The sequence below is a fragment of the Lampetra planeri genome, chromosome 25 (genome assembly GCF_965212315.1).
Source record: "Lampetra planeri chromosome 25, kcLamPlan1.2.h2, whole genome shotgun sequence".
Classification (NCBI taxonomy): domain Eukaryota; kingdom Metazoa; phylum Chordata; class Hyperoartia; order Petromyzontiformes; family Petromyzontidae; genus Lampetra; species Lampetra planeri.
Genome location: NC_136131.1, coordinates 4,134,963 through 4,153,678, shown reverse-complemented (window position 1 = coordinate 4,153,678; position 18,716 = coordinate 4,134,963). Strand labels below are relative to the sequence as shown.

General features: G+C 46.8%; 1 protein-coding gene across 4 annotated transcripts in view; it reads left to right on the top strand.

Moving 5' to 3' along the window:
• The window catches only part of LOC144727255 (estrogen-related receptor gamma-like), a 402,552-nt gene that overhangs the window by 106,434 nt on the left and 277,402 nt on the right, over nucleotides 1–18,716 (top strand). Inside the window, exon 1 of one of the 4 annotated variants that reach the window (XM_078605950.1) lies at nucleotides 5,637–5,804. The exons of the other annotated variants lie outside the window; for them this stretch is intronic. The gene's annotated coding sequence lies outside the window, so the exon portion shown is untranslated. Of the gene's footprint in view, nucleotides 1–5,636; nucleotides 5,805–18,716 lie in introns of those variants that run through there. 4 annotated transcript variants of the gene reach the window in all.

Here is an 18,716-nt window from a genome sequence, read left to right as displayed (position 1 = left end):
GAGATCCAGCCATGTGGACTTGTCGTGTCGAGCGCGTGACTGGCATTTGTAAAGACGAAGGATAGAGATGTGTTGAGATGAGAGGCGAGAGAGACACAGGGTTCAAACAGAGATGGAGTTATATGAGAGAAGAGACAAGATATGAATAGGAGGGCTTAATTGGCTTTTTCATGTTTATTATGATTTTAATTTGATCTGATATTTGTTTCACCCGTATTATTTCATGGTTCTGAGGCCCCTTGAGCTGCTAGGGATCCGAAGTATTTGCTACATTTTTTTGTGCCTAGTACCACTCTGCGAGGCTGAAGGTGATGAATTTTGTTCAACTTTTAACAAGGTTTAACAATGCACACTGGAGGATACAGTATCTCGTTCGCATGGAATAACGATTAGTTACGTTAACGTATGCATTGAAAACAATGAGCATGCAACCATGGATGTTTGGCCTTGTAACTTCGCTTTTGAACCCGGGGAATCGTAATGATGTAATGATGCATTAAATCCCGTTAGAAAAACCAGTCGGGAACATTTCCCCCTAGGATCCAAACGATGCCCGAGTTTGATTCTCTGGGTCTCGGGAACCGAACACCGAGCACATCGAACTCTACCAATGTCTTAGCCCGACCCGCTGAACTTTACAAGTCTCGCCCATCTTCGGGAGTGCCATTGCTGCATGGGCGTTGAATAATCAAGAAAATCCATGGAATTTGTCGCAATACATATTTTGGAATCCATAGGTCCTGACAGGTAATACGCACTGATTGACAACATACTTATCGAGGGCATATTGGTATGTTGCTTTGCACGAGCAAATTAAATGTTCTTGAAAGCACCGTGCTACTCTTGTGTGCCTCTCTTCCTTCATCATTTTTTTTTTATCTCAGTCTGGCTGCAATACTTGGCGGAGGTTTCTCACAGATTGTGTCGTCTTTTCCAGCTCTATCTCCAACCATTGTTTCCTTTTGTTCAGCGAAATTGTACACGGCCTTTTGTTTTGCTTTTCGTCCAACTTCTGCGTGAAAGTTCTGCAATCATCGCTTGTTACAAGAAGCATGCTTTCATACAATTGAGACGGTTAATCTTGTCCCGAAGTCATGTTGATTCCTTTACCTCTCCAGTAATTTTTTTTTTTTAGAAAATGTTCCTATCGTTGCTGCAAATAGCCTCGGTGAGAGCACATTTCATGGTCTCACTCCTCCACGTATTTTGTTACTTTCTTTTACGTAACCCTGTTTAGACGTGCAATGAATTACCAAAGTGCATCGTTGATCAAAGCCACACGGTGGACAAACAAAAGTTTAATAATGAGACTTACATTTGTTTACTATTAATAACTGTCCCCTGTGCTCACCTTTGAGAAAATAAAAGATAATGGATCTCAATGTCACCTGTATAATTAAGTAAATGACATTGAATTGATTGATGTCACGTGGCGTATGCTATTCTCGTTTTATTATTAGTGAGACTTGGGGTATATTTTTTATTCTGATCAGCAGATATTGTAAACACGTTTTAATTTAACCTCTAAAATAGGCACATCGGCAAATTGTTGTTTTTCTCTGTCATTGATTTGCATTCATTATTATGAATGTTATTGTAAACTAAGAATGTATTATGACAGCAGAAAATATTGGTCTGACATAAATTCTGCAATTTTCATTAATGCTGACAATTAACAAATGCGGGAGTGTTTTTTTTTCACACAATGGCAGATCGTTTACCTGCCATAGAAATGTGGAATTTCCACCACTGGCTCATGTCTATGAAAATTTTTTAAAGTGAATCGCGGCCTGAAAGAGCAATATGGAATATCTACCAATGACTCAGAATCAACTCTCGAGAGATGACCAACGTAAAATGGTCTAATTTTGGGTTTTGTTTAAAAACAAAAAAAAACGTTCGCACGTGTATCACGAAACCAGAACAAAACTCCTCCAAACGGAGATCTGTTCAGAACACTTGGGTTCTTCACCCTACCACAGGGGGGGGGGGGGGGCAGCGATCGGGAGCAGCAGATTAACGGAGAAGGGAGGGGGCGGAGTAATATGAACAAACAAAGCTAAAATACAAGAACATAAACACGATGTCCAGAATCGACTTGTCTTGTTCCCACCTAGGAGCAACGATCACGAGGCTCTCGCGTTAATGTTTCCCGCGCCCGAGATCGGCCACGGGCCCCGTTTCAATCTGGACGATTCACTCGAGTCAATGGTCACAAACGACCTCGGTGAGTATTTAGTTCATAATCGCTTCAGTTCCGTGTCTTAATCATCGCAGAGCCCCAGTCTATAGACTTCACTCTCAAACGACAACAAATTCAGACACATTCAGAGCGCGTGGGGGGGGGGGGCGGCGGGGAGGGGGGGGGGGCGTATTAATGGATTCGAGGCAGGGCGTATTGGCCGCTCTGTTAATTAACGAGCGGCAGTGGGGGAGCCGGTGTTAAGCACAGGACAAAGCGGTCAGTGTTTGCCTGGGATGCGTGAGAGTTTGCGGAAAGCGACAAAGAGGGCAGAATACCAACTAGCGGAGAGCGCGAGCAACACAGTTGGCGAGCCAACCGCCCCTGCAACATCGGGGGTTTTTTTTGGGGAAGGGGGGAGAGAGTTAGTGACATCATAATTTAATTCGATCCATTTCATTACAGGACTTGCGTGTGTCCCAATTGCGTCACGATACAACAACAAAAAATTACTGTGGGTTTTTGGTTGTTGTTGTTGCTGTTCGTGTGTTTATTTGTTTACACATCAGAAACACGTAGACTCACCAATTAATTCCCGATTCGGTAGTCAAAAAAAAAAACTGACGGTTTCAAATCCTGACTCAGTCCGTAGGTATCCTGTCATCTTCTCTGCGTCAATAAAATCAGTCCCATTTTTTTTTCGTGGAAGCTAAAACAGAGGGATGGGTCTCCGTCATGTGAATGCGACATCTCTCCCACTGACTTCCATGGCCACCAACGTGCGTGTGCGTACCGCTTGTTTAAACAGGGAGACCCCGACGAGTTAGTTGTTGAATAAAGTGGTAAATGTTGCAGTCCTGCAATTACTCTTAGGTTTTTTCGGTAAAGTCACGTAGGCAAAAAATTAATAATAAAATAAAATAATAATAAATGAAAAGACCTAAATTTAATGTATTATTTTTGTATTATTATTATTTTTACCGACGTGACTTTACCGATAAAGCCTAAGAGTATGAATCCTTGCAGTCACGAAAGCTTCAAATCTAGAATTAAGTCCTGCAATTGCTTGTACACGCCCCTGCTGGCAGAAGGGCCTTCACGAGAAGTGGGTTCTAGAGAGCCCCCTTTGGAGGGTTTTTGGCCTACTTTTCTAAGACTGTCCCAGGCGTCTTGGACGTGGTGGGAAGCACCCACAAGTGAACCCACCACACGCGGACCTGCCGGTCGACGAACCGCGCCGTGCCGATTTATGCTGTTGGGCGCACACGGGTGGTGATTTCAGCAACTTGCTCCGTTGTTTCCGGGGTATCGAACCGGGAACCTCTGGCTTGCGCATCGTTTCTATTTCGCCAACAATTACACCACGGGAGGATGCCTTTGCTGTCGAGTCATGGAATGTAAAATAGCTTTACACATTGATCCGTGGTAAAAAAAAAAAAACTGTTCAAAATTATTATTTTGAAAGCCGATTTGCTCTCGTTTAGGAATATATTTGTTTTTTTGTTCATATATCTCAATGCACGTTTCCCTGGTTTACGAACTCTACAATGTGCTTATTTGCATTGACTACTTTAACTTGACTCTTGACTCACTCGATCATCAGGGAATCAATTTGACGGCACTATTGGCCATCATCCGCCACTTCACGCACTATTTTCCTTAACTGCATCATGTGCTGTTAAAACTTACTCCAGTATATTGCCCAAGTGACCATTTGGAAACTCGGAGTACTGAACATTTTTCCTCCTATCCCGCACCTCCGATTAGCACGTTTGGCTACGTATGGCGCGAAAGAAGTTGAACATACATGTACATATTATTTCAGTGAATATCTATTCACTGCTGGATGAGGGTATTCCTTATGCCATTTCCATGCATCATGGGTCATGCGAAGCCAGACTGTATCTCACTCCTGCGCACATTATATTTGGCATAGGTCAAACGTTCAAATTTCTCACCTTTAAAAAAAAATAGAAGCCAGTCCTCACTTTTCACCTCCATCGGCTTCCCTGAGCCGGCGTTGGAATTTCCACATGGATCTGATAGGGACCAGTCTCTCCTTAGGGCCACCGACTGTTGATATCTGTGTGCACAGGCTACAAGCGTGGGACGATTAATGTTACATGGCAATGCAAATACGTGTCTTGACCTTCCAAAGTGCTTCTCAGCTAGCTGTCCCGTCCGGGTTAACTATTCTCACTTAGCTCAGGACTCCAGCTTTAACATCCACGTTTTGCTGTGGCGCTGCATTGGGAATTAACACAATTACAAAGATATCCCGTATAGCCTTCACGTACTGTTGGGGCAAGTGCTGTTTGCGCGCACCTATGAGGGCCGGCACGGCACACGAGTGGGTGGGTGGCCAGCACCACGCCCGACCACCGCCTTCGCCTCCCCAAGTGGCGATGTTTACACATCGCACACCTGGTACTTCTTCGAGGCTGAGTCGACCTAGGGGAGGCCCGGGACCGGTCTAACCGCTGCTTGCCACGAGCGGCAATCGAACTCGCGAAGCAAAGCGCACGAACGCACAACAACGTCAAAGACCCCCCCCCACCACCACCACTGCCGGCCAACTCCCCCCATCGCGGGCCCGCCGAGGCCAAGTGCCGCTCCATCCACGCACGTGAGTGCAATTGTGGTAGCAGTGGTCGTAGCATCGTCGCTCTCGCACGTGTCAAGCGACAACGGCGGACTCGCTCCCCGTAGCCGTGCGCTCATCCGTCCGTCCCACCCAGCATCCGTCCGTCCGTCCCACACAGCACCCATCCGTCCGTCCCACACAGCACCCATCCATCCGTCCGTCCCACACAGCACCCGTCCGTCCCACACAGCACCCATCCATCCGTCCCACCCAGCACCCATCCGTCCGTCCGTCCCACCCAGCACCCCAGTGCGGCGTTTGTGCCGCTCTCTCCGTCGGCCCTGGAACGTTCCTGGCAAGAACGGCGTTCAAATCCCCCCCCACCCCGCCTCGAAACGCGCGTTCTAATCTCCCCACTTTGCTCTCGGCCCCCTATCAATTAAGTCGCCCTACCTTCTGGTGAACGGAGGCGGGCGAGCGGGGGCATCAATTAATGCATCTCTTTGCCCGATGCGCAACGCTTTTGAGCACCTTTGCAGAAAGGCGCTGCGCGATTTGACAATTGACAAACACACAGGCAGCTATTTACCCCTTGCACGCGTAAAGAGACACCGCCAACTTGCTGGGGGGTTCGCTGGGGGTTGCCACCACCACCCCACCACCACCACCGCCACCACGAGGCGAGCAGATTTCGGTCTCAGGCGGTGGCAGCAGCCGCGGCGGTGAGGAGGAGGCGGCCGTGAAAACGTCGGGGGCAAAGCGGAGCGCGTGTGGGGGACGCCTGGGTGGGGACGGGATGTGATGGTGCGGGAGGGGTAGTGGTGGTGGTGGGGGGTGGTGGTTTGTGGTGTGTGGGGAACAGGGCTGTGAAGCGTCGGCTCGACCCCAGCCCTAATTAACTCGGTCAAGCCGACCACGTCGGTTGAACCGCGCGCGCCCGATCTCGCTACAAGGAGGACTGGCGGTCGTCTTCCTCGTGGCCTTTTTGTTTGTTTTTGCTGCTGCTGCCCGGATTCCCTTGCTCCGGTCGCACGGAAGGTGAGGGGTGGACCTGTCGCCAACCACGCCGCACGCGCGTTCACGTGCGTGCGTGTGTGTGTTCGTGCGTGTTCATGCGTGTGTGTGTTCGTGCGTGTTCGCGCGTGTGTGTGTTCGAGCGTGTTCATGCGTGTGTGTTCGCGTGTGTGTGTTCGTGCGTGTTCATGCGTGTGTGTGTTCGTGCGTGTTCGCGCGTGTGTGTGTTCGTGCGTGTTCATGCGTGTGTGTGTTCGTGCGTGTCCATGCGTGTGTGTTCGTGCGTGTTCATGCGTGTGTGTTCGCGTGTGTGTGTTCGTGCGTGTGTGTGTTCGTGCGTGTGTGTGTTCGTGCGTGTTCATGCGTGTGTGTTCGCGTGTGTGTGTTCGTGCGTGTGTGTGTTCGTGCGTGTTCATGCGTGTGTGTTCGCGTGTGTGTGTTCGTGCGTGTTCATGCGTGTGTGTTCGCGTGTGTGTGTTCGGGCGTGCGTGTGTTCGTGTGTGTGTGTGTGTTCGTGTGGGGAGCGGTTGTGTAGCGGTGAGCGCGCTGCGCTTCGAACCCAGCGACCCGGGTTCGATTCCCGCTCACGGCCAACAACACCGGCGACGATTATCTGAGCCGGCTCCTGGGTCTCCCCTTGGTCGACTCAGCCTCAAATGAGTTACATGGTGCGGTGCGTAAAACATCGCCACTGGGGAGATAAAGGCGGCCGGGCGTGGTGCTGGCCACCCACCCCCGCGTGTACCGTGCCGGCCTTCATAGGAGCACGTTAACAGCACTTGCCCCAACCGCCTGTTACGGCTACACTGGGGATATTTTGGCTTTGTTCATGCGCGCGCGCGTGCGTGCGTGCGCGTGCGTGCGCGTGCATGTTCGTACTTCAACTCATGCCACTTCGCACTGCGCGGGTTTCACTATCGCTGCCTCCCCACCGTCACCTCGCACTGTCGCCTCGTCCCTCGAGTCCACAGTTCGATGCTCTGCCCATGCGCAGTTTTATCGAGGGGACTTTGCGTGTCTGCGTGTGTCTCTGTGTGTGTGTTGTTGTCTTGGTGGGGTCCTGCACTGTTGTTTTTGCTAACTTCCCCAAGCTTGGGGATTGATGTACGAATGCAATTTGAACTTAAATGCTGTTGTTATTTGCTTAAGGGGCACCACGGTGGTGAGATGTTCTCTTCCTCGCCGGTATGCAAGGAGGTCGTGGGTTCGATCCCGACCCTGACGTCTGCTGTATATTTACAGTCTGCGTCTCTCTCTCTCTCTCCCCGTGGTTTTTTTTCTCCGGGTCCTCCGGTTTTTCCTTCCACATTTAGAATCAACGTCACGCGTTTAGAGTATTTTGCTGCTATACATTTCCACGTGATAAGCTCAATTTGTTGAGTTATCATTTGTGGCCAGGTCGCTTCTGTAAAATAAACAAATACCTCAATGGGCTTTATCTGGTTAGATTAAAAAGAAAAGTTTAGTTTAATTTGTATATATTTTTTGCGATGTGTTTACCTTTGCTATACTTTGCACTCCCATCGTTGTTTTCAATCGTATGTTGTTATAATGTCCGTACCCGCCCCGACTGAATGTTTGTGCAAAAAGAGCTTTCTAGCTGATCGGATTACTCCAGTGTGAATACAGATTCTGACTTTAGAACGGAACTCACCTCGCCTCTCACTCACGACACCAACTCACACCTCTCTCGCCTCCTTTCCCAACGACTGCGATGTCTCGCTTCATAGCGGCTTGTAACTTTGATACTGACCTGTGCATCGATAGCTCAATGTTACTGTGCCATTGTGTTGTGAGACCACTCCAGTGCGGTGTTGTCTTGGTGTTGTTTTACAAACTGCTCTGTATGATAATTGGTTTTTTAGCCTTCTATCTGGCAACAAAACTGACACCTTTTTACAAGGAGCCATGTTTGCATAGACCGCAATACCTGCAGTCATAATGCAAACAAAAAACATAACTCTGATAATGTATGCACTGTCCTTGAAGTTGATTGGTCCACACCCGAGACAGCTTTCCTTAGAGCCTAGTCTCACATGGGTTGGACCAGATGACGCCAAAAGGCGCACTGAGTTATGTTTTTTGTTTATATTATGACTGCAGGTATTGCGGTCTATGCAAACATGGCTCCTTGTAAAAAGGTGTCAGTTTTGTTGCCAGATAGAAGGGTAAAAAACCCATTATCATATTTTTACTGGCAAATGAGGTTCCCAAACTGCTCTGTAGTTGTTTCTACTCACGTAATAATTTTTTTCGTATTTATTTAGTGACTTGCTCACCTTATTATCTATGTTGAACTCTAATCGTTTTGTGTATTGATCGCTCTTGTCACTTTTGCTGACCAGTCCCTACTGGACATCTGTGAAAAAGAGCTTCATAGCTCATCGGATTCCTCCAGTACAAATGAAGATTCTGAGTATGCTGCACACGCACGTGTGTGTACGTGCGTGCGATGTGCACGCGCAGTAACGTGTACGCTATTATGCATGCCCATGTTTGCATTCAAATGTGTGTTAAGTATGTGTTTGTGAACGGTGCGTTCATATATATATTTACGCCGTAGGCGAGTGCTTGTGTTCTCACGTAAATTGCTCTTGTTGTCATGCTCATATGTAAGGCACAGAAGTGCTTACTATGTGGGTTTACTACTACTCCTGTGCATTCCTGTTTATACTCAGCATACTGCAGCCACGATTGGTGCGCAGTGCATGCTACACATAGTTATCGACATGTACAGATGCCTCTACAATATATCTATCTTAGTGAATACACACGGACGTATAGCCTTATGTAAATGTCATAAACAACGTGTTTTGTGCCGTATCTGCATAATATATATCTCTCGTGAATATTGTGTATTCCCTTTGCTAAATTATTGCTTACATCAATAACAACAAACAACGCCATCACACCGCTGTCTGTGGTTAACCTCGTCACAGCAGCACCCTAAACCGCATCTGCAACAAACACAAAACCGTGGCAGGTTCGGATACCTGATGCACAAATAGAAGATGAAAAGCTTTCGAGCAGTGCGCGACTGTGGCCATCCAGGACAGCCCGTACAACGTGTAACGACGCAATGTCCCCGTCCACAAATACGATGGAGACGTCGCAGCGAAGACGCCGACGACGATAAACTCCACTACTGCTACTGACGCCGTTATCCTGCTTGAGCACGTGAATGTGACATTGTAAGTCGTCGCTCTACGTCTACATCGGCCGCGCAGAAGAAGTTGAAGAGGCCATTACGTGCAGACTCCACGTGCCGTGATCTGGCGCGAAGCTATTGCTAGGAGTCAGTCGGAATCCGTGGTGCCGATTGTGTTGTTTTACGCACCACTGCAGGCACTACTGCCGTTGTCCTCATCCCTTCGCTCAGTCACTTAGCACGTGTACTCCGACTTCCACGCGATTCACTCCAAGTACAGCATTTCATTAGATCAGTCGAGCCTCTCTGTTGTTTTGTTGTGTGTGTGTAAGTGCGCATGACTGGTATTCAAATTAATTTCGGCTATCTTAAATTGTCCCCCCGAAGGCGATCCTCTGATTGAGATCACGGTGCAAGCGTTTGTTTATTTTCATATCACATCATCCTGCCTTTGAAGTGTTTTTATTATTATTACGGTAATGGTAGCTGTTTCTCTTTAGTATTATTATTATTTATTATCAGTATTACTGATTTTGGTTGCAACGCACGCACGCCTGTGAGCCAGTGACTAGTAGATGGGGATTGGCGGCTGATAGGGAGACAATTCCTGCATGAGACACCTACCTTGAGTGCCATGGGGTTTCCGTAGGAGGTTAGTGACGAAGTAGGTTTCAGATCTAACCGTGTGGGGACTCTTGACCCTTTCCCGTTTCCGAGATGTCGTGCAAGTTGCGGGGTGTGGGTGTCCCGTTCACCGCTGAATCTCAGAACGTACAAGCAGCTCAGCGTTCATTTTATTTAGGGAGGCATAGCGCCGTTGTTTTGAAAGACATTATACTCACCGCAGAGAACCATAGCGACACGACCACGCTCTAGGATAGTGCACTCCAAACTGTGCCACACGCTCTCCCGCATCGCTTTGTCACAGCCTCGGTATGTCTTCCCGCCAAAAGAATAAAGATCGTTTATGTTTTCTTCTGATTCCATTCCGATGACGTACATCATCGGATGTCGTACACATATGTGTGCCATCGGAATAGGAAAGGGTTAATGTGTGCTGCAATGAACACGAGGCAATTCTAATCTCTGGGCCAGTGATCGAACATTCCACATCGCTGTGATGTGAGCCAGTGTATACTGCCTCCAAATGTTGGTGCTCGTGTTGTCAACCTGAAGGAGTAAATGGGCTGAGTCAACCCAAAACCTGGATGGGAATTGGCAACATCCCTGCTCCCTGTCATCGTGAAAATGTATACAGAACAATGGAATTGGGAGAGAAAAAAACATCCCTAAGAGTGATCATCCTGAAAAAAAGATTCATGAGACTCGGTGAGTTTGTTTTCCCCTGAGTGAGCCCTACACAGTACTTTATTCAATATTATTTTGCTCAAATAATCTCACAATTTCTCCACATACGCTGGGAAAAATCACAATAATGATCATTTGGTTCTGGACTGTTCCCCATTGCTGAAACATTCATCAGTGAGTTAGTGCCAGCGGTCATTGCCGCACAAAGGCAGGGAGACATATTGGTTCTTCATCGACACTGTTAGATTGCCAAACAGTCAGTAGTCACATTCAAGGGTAAATTTAGTGCATAAGTGTGGCCTCAAATCAATGACTGCAGTTAGTATTAAGGCTGTTTAATTGTTGGCTTATGGGAGGGCTGGTTTCTTTGTGGGGTCGAGATCAATGGGTGGGGAAAAATAGCTGGGTGAGATGAATGGCTTTTCTCTCACTACCTTTGTGTGCTTCTGGAGTGGTATGCGATTAGATGTAGACCCATTTGTTTCAGCTATAGTTGCCTTTGTACTCCAGTGAGCGCTGGAAAGTGCTCCTAATGCTCGCGAACGCCCTCACGTTTTGTGTTGCCTCTGCGGTGAGCTTATAAAGTGTGTAAAAAAAAGTTTAGCGGCGATAATTGCGCGTACAAAACTTTGTCAAAAAATATACGCCGTATCTTTTGAAAGCTCTGTTTGCATGCATGTTAATTAGGATGGTGCTGGGTGAATAATAATGTATCAATGACTTTGGTTTGTCTGAACTCTAAACTGGTGGGTGCTGCGGTTTGAGCAATTCCTTTAAAACCCCACGGTTCTGAGTTCAAATCCCGATGAAGGTCATTAAGATGAGCACCACTTTGTTGACGTATCTGACCAGGTAGCGCATTCGGCTGGAATACAAAAACTTGCAAATTCAGTTTTGTTCACATTTTTTTTTGACAATCACCTGAGCAGGGATAGCCCTTGAGGGTTGCAAGTTGAAACCCGAGTAACTTCAAAGCATAAGTGTTACATCATGGAACCTCCTTTGCCAGTACCAAAATATGAGAATAGGTTTTCCGCTTTTTTCTGGCAACAAAACAGGTGTTAAGGTGTTAAAACACCAAACTGAAACATTTTACAAGGAAGGCGTCGTCTGGTCTAACACCGTTTTAAGACTAGGCTCAAAAGAAAGCTGTCTCTGGTGTGGACCAATCAGTTTCAAAGACAATGCAAATATTATAATCAGAGTATGTTTTTTTGCCTTCTGACCACAAGCACTGGCGGAGCCAGTGGGGGGGAGGGGTGGCACGTGCCCCCCCCAATGATCCGATCATTTCGATCAGATAATTGGGGTTTATTAGTAGTAAATCGGCATTTTGCGACCCCCACTGCCACTGTGTAGCATATTATTACGTGCCAGGGACTCTATGAGATGATAGGACAATAGTCTGAGTCCATAATTGGCAATAAGTAACGGCAAAGCAGTTATAAGTGACTCACAGAATTGTGCGCAGTTGCGTATACAGTACACACGACTTCCCTGAAGGCAAACACCTTCCGCGAGCGCGATGCCGATCACACAACGCGGTTCGAATTCGACCCTCGATCGATGGCTGCGCCATCGCCGCACACGCGTCGAATAAAAAGCAAGAGACAAGTCCTTACTTCCTAACAACTCCTCTATCATTTTTCATTGCTGGAGGGGTTGCCCCCTTACCTAAAAATCCTGGCTCAACTATTGACCACAAGTATTGTGGTTTATGCAGACATGATTCCCTGTAAAATGTTTCTGTTTGGTGTTTTAACACCTTAACATCTGTTTTATTGCCATAAAAAATGGGGGAAACCTATTCTCACCATAAGTGTTCATCACCTACGCGAAGTGGGCCGTGAGATTGGTTGATGGTGCCCATACCATAGGAAGGAGGAATTTCCACCCCTGGCACGGGGAACCGGGATGTGAACACTGCTTAATGCCTCTGAGAGCAGAAAATAACTTTTACCTTGTCAGAATTAGAATTGAGCAGTTACTCCGTATTCAGGTAAACCACTGCCAATGCAAGTGCACTGCCAACAATGATTATTCACCGGAATGATGTGTTGTCACTCATAGACCCACACTCCTGTTTAAAAGCCTTCCTCTGCTCTTGTCCTCATGTATAATAATCAATGTAGGAGCACACAAAACAGTACCGTTTGTTATTGCTTTATCGATTGCACCATTTCACAATACAAGCAGTAACACTTGCAACATCCTAAAAAGCGACGTTCACTACTTTGTGCTGAAAACAGTAATTTATTAATGTTCGTCACGTCATGGAGATGCAATTTTGCAATTACTGTGGTCGTTGGCCAAGCATGGCATTGTGGGAAATGGCCTTGGAAGATCCCATGACTGGAAGGGCTTTTGGAGTCTTCACGAGAGGACTCCTTTAAACCACTCACTGGCACTCCTTCACCCACTTTAATTACAGGAGAAACTCTTCTTATCCGAGGCTCCTATTATCCACGGAGCCGATACTTGTCTATGACAACTGTTATTTAGCCGTGTTCCGAATTCATCTTATCTAAAAAAAATTTACGCGGATAAGTGGAGTCACTTTTTTCAGATAGCAATGCGGAAATTAGGATGTGCGGCATCCATCTCTCACATGAGTTCTACTGCAGCGGCATTCCACAATTTTTGCCAACATCTAGGCCAAGTGTCTACGTGTTCAAGCAAGCAAAGGGGCAGCACTCATCCTCATTGCCATCCCGGGCCTAGTGGTAGAACATGCTCAATGTGCATTGTGGGGCACGTCTTGTTTCGAGGAGAGAGGATATATGCACATAATGGCTATTATAACTACTATTACTAACTTTTTTTTTAACTATTTTTCTTTCACCAGATAAGGCAAACTGAGCTATATATATATATGTATTTTTCACACGCGACCTGGACACATATGATATCTCAATTAAGTGGCTTATCACGTGGCAATTTATAGCAGCCAAACACTCTAAACGCATGTTGATTCTAAATTAGGGAAAACATCGGAGGGCCCAGAGAAAATCCACGTGTCCACGGGCAGAGAGACAAGCAAACTCCAAATATACAGGCATCAGAGGAGGGATCGAACCCACGACCCCCTGCATACCAAGCGAGGTAGTTCACATCTTGCCACCGTTGCGCCCCATTATATGTTTTGCCCTGGAGATGGAATGGCCTGAATTCGATAAAAAAAAAATCCAAATTGTGTTTGTGTGTGTGCAGTCATTAGTGTGTGTAGTGGAGTGGTGGTGCAATGGTTTACGCACTCCATAATAACCAGATGATCTTAGTTTGACTACTACCCCCCACCCTCCCCACCACCTTCACAAACCCTCACTGACCAGCATTGAGGAGTATGTTCAAACATTTCGATTTAAAGCTTTCGTGACTGTAGGGATTCATCTTCTTGGTTCTTTCGGTAAAGTCACCTGAAGACGGCTGCTTGCGTTGTAGCCGAAGCGTCGTGAGAATTATTTTATTTTATTATGTTTTATTTGTATTATTTTATTACTTCCCTTCTACGTGACTTTATGTTCAAACAATCACCATGACTCACAGGTGTGGGTAGGCGTTCATCGTGCACGTCAATCGACAAAAGGGACTGTGTATTATAATGATTGAATCGTTGGCGACTGGGATGAAACGACGAATCTAACCACGCGTAAGCACTCGGCTTAATTATGGGAAACTGCCCGGATCGAAGCCAGACCTCAGCAAATGCTGGACTCGGTGCCCTGACACAGAGCATCAGCCAGCCCCACCGCACTCACGAGCCACGTTGCATTAATGAGCTTAGATCGAGGCACCGACGCTGTTTAGTGGCAAGCCTAAAATGAGCGACATTTGCAAATGAGCTCAAACGATGAAAAGTGTCCCTTTCAAATGCGGCTGGCCCAAAGTGCTTTAAAGCAATTAGCGATCCGCGTTGCGTCTCCCCGCAGCGCTGCCCGTGTGCTTTGCGAGGCGTAATTGTCATTCTGTTTGGGACGCGCACGTGATGCACTCATGCAAACTCATTAACCTTTGAAAAATGACAATTTAATTGAGAACATTGAAATTTGCCCCCGAGCAACGAGATGCACGCGCGCAAGGCGCCACCCTCATTAAAAGAACAGCGCGTAACAAGTTTCTCGTTGTTTTTTTCGGGGAGGTTCCGAAAGGCGTTCGTTAAGTAGAAGCCTCTTTTTTTTGTTTTGTTACAAACAGCAACGCACTCGGTTGACATCGTCGAGCAGACGTTTCTTTGGCGCGTGCGGGTTATGTTCCACGGGGTGTGGTTGTTGGCAATGGGAGCTATGAAATGTAGTAGAGGGTCTCCGCTACTTACGAACAAACCCGTCCGTAAGTCCAGTTGTCTGTTCGGACCGAGATTCATAACTTCAACCGCCACGCAATAGATGGCGGTGGTGGTATCTACATCTGCAGAACATGAAGAACCAGTGGCATCTACAGGATATTATAAAACTTTTAAAGCCATTCCCCGTGTTTAGTGTACACGCCTTACAACATGTTTGGAATGGACAGGAGTAAAGCTGGACTTACGAACAAATCGACTTATGAACAGACCTCTGGAACCTAACTTGTTTGTAGGTAGAGGAGTCCGTGTATACTGTGGCCGCTGTTTGGCAAGCATTTTTTAAAGGTTATACGTGTATTGCTGAGGTGGATAATGCTGTTCCGGTGTTACTGCGTAGCGGCAGATTCTACTCAGGTCCTGGGTCTCATTTCTGAGCATCCATGAAAGCTAAATGAAGACTTCTTGGTTCTTTTGGTAAAGTCACGTAGAAGGTAAATCATAAAATAATAAAAATGAAACATAAAATACAATTCTCACGACGTTTCCCTTCTACGTGACTTTACCAAAAGAACCAAGAAGATGAATCCCTGCAGTCACGAAAGCTTTAAATCGAAATCTAAATGAAGACATTCATGTAAATAGTTAAAGGTGTAGCCCTGCAATTGCTTACTCTTGCCACTGCTGGAAGAAGAGTTACATACAGGGCCCATCTAGAGGGTTGTTTGACCTACTCTGCAATGCTGACCAGACATCTTGACATTTTTCGATTTAAAGCTTTCGTCACTGCAGGGATTCATCTTCTTGGTTCTTTCGGTAAAGTCACATAGAAGGGACATAATAAAATAATAAAAATAAAACATAATACAAAAAATTGTGAGAATTGTATTTTATTATGTTTTATTTTTATTATTTCCCTTCTACGTGGCTTTACCGAAAGAACCAAGAAGATGAATCTTGACATTTATGTAGCTCTGTATGGGCTCGCCTGAGTCACTGCTGACTGTATATGCACCCAAATAAACTGTTGTGATGTGTAATTTTGTTCTTAAATCATTCATGCCCAGCTCTGAGAGTGTATTCAACTGGATCGCAGTATGCGGCCAGATATTTACTCACTCATTCGCAGAGCTGAAGAAATCCCTCTGGAGTTTTGGAGTAACAATTGGCCCATGAAGTTTGTCACGAACAAAAGCCCTGGCGTGATATTCCTGTCAATTGTCGCTGCTGTTCAAGAGATTACAGAAGGAAAATCAAATGGCGTTTCCGTGTGCTCAGTAGATATCAGTGGCGCAATCGATCGATATATAGACCGTAATTGGTATAAAATGCAAAAACAATATTGCAAAACGGAAAACAGAGCCTCATCTTTATCGTAACGAAACAATCCCACAATTTGTGAACATGTGCCAGCCGTTAAGCAAGAGGGGGGGAGGGCTTCAGACACGGCACACGCGTGAATGGGCCACTTGATTTTACTCGGAATCGGCGAATGGAGAAGCCCCGCTTATTTGTCCCGGGCGCGCTCCGTCTCGAAGCAGATGTTTGCGATTTCACCCCTAATTGTTTGCCCAGAGAGCAAGGTGCAACATTTGCAAAATAGCGGAACGCGTACCAAATGCTCTGCAGACGTCAGTCAGCGTTTTTTTTTTTGGGGGGGTGGTGGGGACGTTTGCCTGGCACGCGCGCCCCCCTCCCATCCACCCGCCGTGTTGATTTCGTTGATAAAAATAACGTCGACTGCTGAATCATTTGATGGCTTCACGATATTGGTGCCCGCGAGTTAATAAAAACGTTTAGCGGCCGCGTGACGCGCGGCTGAGTTACGGCCCTCTTCGTTCTCTCTCGTGTGCGCGTGTTTTTTTTTTGGGAGCGAAGCTTTGCAAACACTCCCCTCCCCACCCTCTTCCATCGCCGCGCCGTTCGCTGTTTATGATCAGGGCCGCGCCCGTCTGTGACATGATACTGCTGTTGTTGTTGCCGCTGCTGTTGCGTGCGCCGTCAGTGTTTTTTTGTTGCGCATCCCAAACGCGTCAATGGACGACGGCATTCGTGGTGCACGCGGTCTGTGAAGGGGTTTTTTCTTCTTCTGCTGCTGCTGCTACTGCTCACCACGCTGTTCGTTTCGGGCGCGCTCTCGCGCGAGGGCGAATTACGCCGATGAATGGGAAGGGGGGGGGGCTGAAACACAAACAAACGCAGAGGCGTCCCAATTTGTTTCGGCTGGGAGAAGTCCCAATTGGAATTGTCGATGGCCTCCTAGGAGGGCTACCCACTGAATCAGGGCGCTCTGCGTGTACGTTGGAGTGCTTTCGCACGGTACGCAGCCAACCGTGCTTGTCCGAGATGCTAATCGGAGAATGTGTGTATGTGTGTATGTACGTTGAACTTATTTCGCACCATACGTATCCAACCGTGCTTCTCGGATAATGTATGTGTATGTATGTATGTTGAACTTATTTCGCACCATACGTAACCAACCGTGCTTATCGGATAATGTACGTGTATGTATGTATGTTGAACTTATTTCGCACCGTACGTAGCCAACCTTGCTTATCGGAGGAGCTAATCGGAGAATGTATGCATGCTGAACTTCTTTCGCACCGTACGTCGTCAACCGTGCTAATCGGAGGTGCGGGAGAAGGACAACAAACTAAACACAACAGGCAGTTTCAAAGAAATTCGCTTTCAAATTAGATGATTTCAAAGTGCACAGCCCCAGTGGCTTCCTAATATCGGAAGGAAGAGAGCATTCCAGACGGCCGCAGAAGCACATCCAAAAGCGCGCGATGCGGTGACCGTCTTCGTTCCATGGGGAGACAAAAGCCCCTGCTGCGAGGATGACACGTGTTCGCGTGATGGTTTATGCTCCTAGATGAGACCAGTAAGGTGTTGTGGTTTATCTGCGGCTAGCACTTTGTATGTGTAGAGAAGTTCCCACTGACGTACTCGGAGACGAAGGTATGTTAAGGGCTTTCGCCAGGGTTTATTAAAGCTTATCAATAATACACATGGTACACAGCTCCCAGGGGCTAGGGGTCCTACTCTGAGTCCGGGTCCCTGCCGGCTAGCTCCGGTCTCTCTCTCTCGTGTCAGATCGGGGACTCTGCCGACTCCACCGACCGGAGAGAGAAGCACCTCTACGGCTACCACCGGCTTCTCCCCAGACTCACCACTCGATCCCTCTCTTTACCCCTGGTTCCCTCTTCACCCTGCTTACTCTACCCGTTCCCACAGTGACCCCGCTTACGTCACGGGGTATCCCTTAAGTACCCTAGGAGACGTGACGTCATCGCACTGAACGGCACACCTGACGTCACGTCCCCATATTACTCCTCTACATATGTAACGAGTGTAAAAGCGCAGACTGAACGCACCGACCAATGAGTCGCGTTGGCTGGGCAATTGGTGCAGTCGCAATGTGGTGCAGTTTTTACATGGTCGTAGAGAGAGAGCTCCTCCAATTAGCACGGTTGGTTACATACGGTGCGAAAGAAGTTCAACATACATGCACACATGCTACGTACTTACATAAACTACGCGGTACATTTCTATACTGGCAGTGCGAGAGCAAGGCCTCGTATTTGCTTTCGGCCGGGAACCAACTCCACATTCCCACAGCTGGTGCCAGTCAAGATTGCTGTTGGACAACAACGCTTTATTTACAGCAAAGCGGTGCTGGTTTTTATTGAACCCAGAGGGGCGATGCCCAGATTCAGCCCCCCCCACCCCCCGTCACTAGAATTACAATTCATAGCCTTCCGGTTGATTTTTGGACAGTGTTATTAATACAAACTAAAAACACGTGTAAGACAATGTTCGCGTTTGTGATTGTGCCTGGCGCAAGAACAGAATATAAAATATATTTCGATTTAAAGCTTTCGTGACTGCAGGGATTCATCTTCTTGGTTCTTTCGGTAAAGTCACGTAGAAGGGAAGTAATAAAATAATAATATTATAAAATAATAATATTATTTTATTACTTCCCTTCTATGTGACTTTACCGAAAATAATAATATTATAAAATAATAATATTATTTTATTACTTCCCTTCTACGTGACTTTACCGAAAGAACCAAGAAGACGAATATAAAGAAGAATATAAAATAGTTAACTTCAATACACATATCTGAAAACAAAATAGCACATATTTTACAGGAACACTCTACTATCCGTATTTGATTCAAAGCATATGGAG